The sequence below is a fragment of the Nematostella vectensis genome, chromosome 10 (genome assembly GCF_932526225.1).
Source record: "Nematostella vectensis chromosome 10, jaNemVect1.1, whole genome shotgun sequence".
NCBI classification, from domain to species: domain Eukaryota; kingdom Metazoa; phylum Cnidaria; class Anthozoa; order Actiniaria; family Edwardsiidae; genus Nematostella; species Nematostella vectensis.
Genome location: NC_064043.1, coordinates 13,203,825 through 13,210,680, shown reverse-complemented (window position 1 = coordinate 13,210,680; position 6,856 = coordinate 13,203,825).

Sequence of the window (6,856 nt, the reverse complement as noted above, 5' to 3'; positions counted from 1 at the left end):
ATATCTATATCTAACAAATAGGTGATGTGTTGTTGGGATATCTATGTCTAACAAATAGGTAATGTGTTGTTGGGTGTCTCAGAATATCTATGTCTAACAAATAGGTGATGTGTTGTTGGGTGTCTCAGTGTGTCTATGTCTAAGAAATAGGCGATATGTTGTTGGGGGTCTCAGTATATCTATGTCTAACAAATAGGTGATGTGTTGTTGGGGTCACAGAATATCTATGTCTAACATATAGGTGATGTGTTGTTGGGTGTCTCAGTATGTCTATGTCTAACAAATAGGTGATGTGTTGTTGGGTGTTTCAGTAAATCTATGTCTAACAAATAGGTGATGTGTTGTTGGGTGTCTCAGAATATCTATGTCTAACAAATAGGTGATGTTTTGTTGGGGGTCTCAGAATATCTATGTCTAACAAATAGGTGATGTGTTGTTGGGTGTCTCAGGCGCTAAGTCCCGGCTGTCGCCACTTTGCTGGGATAAGGTGGACCCCAGATCCCATGGATAGCTCTATAGCCTTGTGGGTCAAATTCCATCAGGTCTCTTCGGTTGTAGGGATAGTAATCATTGCGGTCGTTGCCTTCGGCAAAGAACGCTTCGCTCAGATCTCCCATGTATTCCCATTCAGACGTGCGTAACTCACCCTTTGATATCTTGGATTCATTCTTGTTGCCCTCCATGCTGCTTTGACTTCTTTAACCTTGACAGAAATAAAAGTAGTTTATTTGACAGAGGATATACATTAGCGCATGGAAGGCGATGTCAGTCATCACCCCACCACCATCCACCATCACCATCACCATCACCATCACCATCACCATCACCATCACCATCACCATCACCATCACCATCACCACCACCACCACCACCACCACCACCACCACCACCACCACCACCACCACCACCACCACCACCACCACCACCACCACCACCATCACCATCACCATCACCATCACCATCACCATCACCATCACCATCACCATCACCATCACCATCACCATCACCATCACCATCACCATCACCATCACCATCACCATCACCATCACCATCACCATCACCATCACCATCACCATCACCATCACCATCACCATCACCATCACCATCACCATCACCATCACCATCACCATCACCACCACCACCACCATCACCACCACCACCACCACCACCACCATCACCATCACCATCACCATCACCATCACCATCACCATCACCATCACCATCACCATCACCATCACCATCACCATCACCATCACCATCACCATCACCATCACCATCACCATCACCATCACCATCACCATCACCATCACCATCACCATCACCATCACCATCACCATCACCATCACCATCACCATCACAATCACCACCACCATCACCATCACCATCACCATCACCATCACCATCACCATCACCATCACCATCACCATCACCATCACCATCACCATCACCATCACCATCACCATCACCATCACCATCACCATCACCATCACCATCACCATCACCATCACCATCACCATCACCACCATCATCACCACCACCATCACCACCACCACCATCACCATCACCATCACCATCACCATCACCATCACCATCACCATCACCATCACCATCACCATCACCATCACCATCACCATCACCATCACCATCACCATCACCATCACCATCACCATCACCATCACCATCACCATCACCATCACCATCACCATCACCATCACCATCACCATCACCATCACCATCACCACCACCACCACCACCACCACCATCACCATCACCATCACCATCACCATCACCATCACCATCACCATCACCATCACCATCACCATCACCATCACCATCACCATCACCATCACCATCACCATGGACACAGGGACAAAATAAAATGTTTTTGGTAACAAATTTAACCTACCAGAAGTGCAAGAAGTGATAAATGCACATGATATTTTTTGGAGTAGTAGAGACGGGACATTTATCTAGGGATATTGTATTTAAGTCCAAAAAATACCGAAAATGCAAAAAATGAAATTTACATGGAAGAGTTAGAAATTAATTAACTCGCTTCCCAAGATGAAGACAAGTTGTCTTTCTGGGTGATTTTTATGCCAGAACTGGCCTCTTACAAGACTCAATTGGAGATTTAAATGCAAATAATTATTTCGAACTCCCAGAGCGTGATACACCTGATAATGTTATCATGCCAAGAAAAACTCTGGACCCATCGACCATTGACAGCAGGGGATTAATGGATACTTGTATTGCGATGAACAATTTGAAAATTGCGAATGGTAGGATATTAGGTGATCGAAAGGGCTTGAAAACACGCCAACAGTCTAATGGTTCTAGTCTTGTGGATTATGTTATTTAAGATCAATCGTTTAATTCTTTGATGGCCCAGAAGTCTCAGTTAATAATCTTAATAACTTCTTTCATAATACATTGAAAAAAGCGGGAGCAGTAAAAGACAGGAAAAACACGAGCCGAAATAGGAAAAGTATGGAAAGTAGCAAAGAGTGGTTTGACAGTGAATGTACAGCTCAGAAGAAAACTTAAGTAACCTTTGGGGACTAAAGACGAACCACCCTTCTGAACGAGGCTATAAGAATCCAATTGAACTAAAAAAAAAGTTATACAGGACACTTTTAAAACAAGTAGATCATCTAGCACAGTTACGCTCTTCGAACCCGCGTGGAGATCACTGAATAGACTATAGACGCAAAATCGAGAAAAATGACTTCATACGGCAAACCGTAGTAAAAGTGGGCGACATGGCCTATCTTATGTAAAATTTAACGCTGAATCCGAATTTTATGGTTGCCAGTTCTGATTTTGCGTTTTTCACGTGATTATGACGTCATAATGATTGAAACTCCATAATGTCCAATCTAAGACAAACAAATTGTAAATATCTCGTTCAAAATGCCACAACAAATAAGATATCGACTTCGGAGCTTATTTTTTAAAAATATGCAAAAACTAACTTGAATTTTCTACTGCTGACGTTACATGACGTCATCATACTTTTGTACTCACTTTTCGATATTATATATAAATCGAGCAATTCAATTCAATGGATCTGCTGTAAAGTGGATAGTTTCAAGTAAATGTCTAATTTTTAAAATCATGGTGTTGCACTCAAACCCGCGAATAATCATGACAAAGACCTAGCCACTATCGGTGCTCACACACCTTTCTACAGTAACCAGTCTTAATAAGACAGCAACCCCAGGCCACCCGGTCTTAATAAGACAGCAACCCCAGGCCACCCGGTCTTAATAAGACAGCAACCCCAGGCCACCCGGTCTTAATAAGACAGCAACCCCAGGCCACCCGGTGCAATACAGATTCGCTTTCTTGCAGCTGCAGTGCAGTGTTGTGAATCTCGTTTTACCCTTGCAGGAGATGATTCCTTTACAAGCTTTACGGCGTAATGGTTCCTTCGTCATCTGGCGCAAGAGCAGTGCCTCCATCGTGATTTTTCTGCCACCAACTCATTCACTATCGGATATTTTATTTTCCCGTGCCTAAAAAAGAATAACAAAAAAAAATGCCAAAAATTTCAAACCCGTAGCTTTTTCAAACCCGCACCCTGAAAACCCGCGACCCGCGACTATTAGTCAAACTGTTAGCGCTTATTGTCCTCTGAGACCCTGTCCCAACGTATCGTTTTCGTTTGAAAACGCAGCCTTTTTTACGGATACGGGTATCGTCCACACGTAAACGCGAAAACGATGACCGAAAAAGGAACGCTTTGAAAACGATTCCCAGAGTCGAACAATTTAAAAACGATACCCTATCGGTGCCGTGGGGACGAAAGAAAACGGAACCTTTCGAAAACGATGACGTGATTCAATTTGCGCGCGCGATGTAAACAAGCAAAATATAGTGGGTCTACGCATGCGCTGTAGAGCTTGTTTCGTTTTCGTATCGTTTTTGCGTTTTCGTGGGGACGGGTCGTATCAAAATGAAAATGCTTCGTGTTGACGCGGATCTTTTTGAAAACGGATACGTGGGGACAGGGTCTGAGGGTTCGTCCACACGGATTCAAAAGTATCCGGATTCGTTTCGCCGTAAACTTATCACTTTATTCGCGACCACACCACCGCTTTCGCATCGTGTTCGCCTTGATCCAGCCGCCCACACTAACACGGATCCAAACGTTTGAAAACGCTGAAAGATACAGGGTGACGTCATTTTTATGATATTCGCATGCTCACCCTTCCCATAATGCACTTCGTCAAAGAATATTATCAAACGCCGCGATGATGATCTTAGTCATGAAGGCGGTAAGAGCAAGATGAAATAGCTCCGAGGAAAAAAGCTTGATTATCGCCGAATGCCTCGAGAATGAAAATTCAAGATTTGAAAACAGATGTTTTCTTTGCCTTTCAAATCCACGGCCTTCTCTACTCCCACGGGCCTTCACTACTCCATCCCGGACGATTTAATTACAATACCTATGCCTTTTATACGGTAATTTTTATTTTTCTTGGTAAATATTAGACTGGTGGTCACAAGAAATTTGTTTCCTACAGCTAAAAATGAATACAAAATAGCTTGCGAACGCGCCAGGAATGGCGTTATTTTCGATTGCCCGTGAAGCGCGCGAAGACAGTTTGAAAAATAAAATACACCTACAATAACCTCATTTTCTAGCCAAAGTTGGCAAAATAATCCTCGACCTCAAGGCTTAAATGTAGTCTAATTATTGTTCTGGCAAATCCTCATCAAATGTGTGCTTGATATGTAATTTTAGTCAGTCAAAAGCCAAAAGACAACCGGTGCGTGCAACCTCAGTAGAACAACAAGGAAAGCAAGATGACGTGATCAATTTCAGAAACCAGTTGATTCAAGTAGTCTATCTTCAAGGCCAACAATTTTTCTGCGAGACAAGTCGCAAGAGAAAAAACGTACGTGTGACAGGGCCTTTAGTTTGCATCGCAAAACTCACAACCCAAATCTACTCACCATTATTACATAATGTATGAAAAAACACACACATCAGCTAGCTTGTGACTCCAACTTTAATTCCTTAGGTTTCATTTTACTTGTCTTACATATTTAATAAGGATAATTTTAATTTTTTTCGATGCATTTTGAAGGGTTTTCCCGCGAATTTCGCGCGTTTTCTACTGATAACTGATAACTACAAATCACGCGCAAGTGATTTTTGCCGGCGTCCCGTCCTGAAGAGGACGTAAAAAAGCATAAAATGCCGTCATGAACAGGACGCGACGCCGGCAAGAAAAGCATGATGGCGAAACAACGCGAGTGCTCACACTGACCTCTTCTGGCGCGTTTTTGTGACGACGCGCGTGCAACTGAGTGTCTCACAGGTTAGTGCGAGCACTCGCGTTGTTTTGCCATCATTTTTACGGCCGTTATCAAACTAATTCAAATTTTCTGTTATATGCACATTCAAGCTCGAAGTAACATACACCCTCAGTTGTCAAACCCAATTAAGATTGGTAAGGCATATATCTTCTAGATAACGTTTTGTAAGACGTTTGTCGGCCAACATGGAAAATGTTGACGTTTATTTATCTTGCTTTCCTTTTTCTCACTCTTTGACAGTGAGGCTGACATGATGGCGTCTATCATGGCATACGAGCACTACTTCACAGAGGATCATTTAAAAAGCATCAAATTCTTTCGTGAGAAAATGAATGAGCGGCCTTTATTCAGTGCCTTGCGAAGCTTTGACGCCTCCAAGAGTTTCGAAGATAACGCGAAACAGCCCGGCGTGTACGAGATCCGTGAGGGAAACCGCATAATTTATATCGGCGGTATGGATTCGCCTTCTCATGTGTCCGAATGCCTTGGCTCGCACTTTAGCGGGAATGACGGACTGCCTATTGGCTGGTATCTCAGCGGGCCGGCCCGGACACGGTGGTCGAATTTCTATGTCCGATGGATGGCATGCAGCCGGCCGCGAGAAGTAGCTACGTATCTTTTGCAGGAGTTCCAGCTGAATCACGGCAGTTTACCCACGTATAACCTTCCCTTGAGTGAAGAGGACGTTCAGAACAGCGAGTCGTGTCTCAAGGCCTGAGTGAACTGATGATATCGTGTAATGTGGAGTGTGTATTGGGGGGTGTGCAGATGTGTTTGTGGTTGGAGTAGATGTGTAATGTGCAAGGGAACTGTGAAATGGGATAATGGGTTTTGTTAGGCAAAGATGAGGCGGCTTGAGAGGTTTCCGATTGTTAAACATACCTGTGGGTTAAAAGGCCTGGTCTAAGTCGTCCCTCCCGCCACAGGGATCCCAAGCTTACAGTTAGTGTTTTTTTTTTAGATTTTGCGAGAAATTATTAATAAAAACACACGAAACTCACCGAGCGGTCATTTTAATTACCTCTGTGAAGTTTTGTAAAATTCGGTCACCTCTACCTCACTCTACATAATATATGGGTTAACCGAATTTTAAGAAACTTCACAGAGGTAATTAAATGGTCATTTCTAACTGCTCAGTGAGGTTCGTGTGTTTTTATTAAGAATTTCTCACAAAACCCAAAAAACACTAACTGTAAACCATTATTTTGTAGTAAAGTGAACGGTTTTTTTCAATTCAATATGTTTACTGTAAACCTTGACACACGTGAACGTAACGTGAACCACTTTATTGCTGTCGTAGCGAGGTCGCTGTCGTAGCGAGGTCGCCTGAAGCGACCGAGCAGAGACAGCAACTCTAATCAATGAAATGCGGGCTTCTAAGGACAAACTAGGCGCTCGAGCGTTTCTGGTCACACTTTGAATTGTGACCAGCCTGCTTTGCGCGGTTGCAATCGTAAGTGCGCATGCGCCAGCTCGAATGAGAAACAAGATCAAGATGGTGGTGATTAAGTCTTTCATTGCCATAACG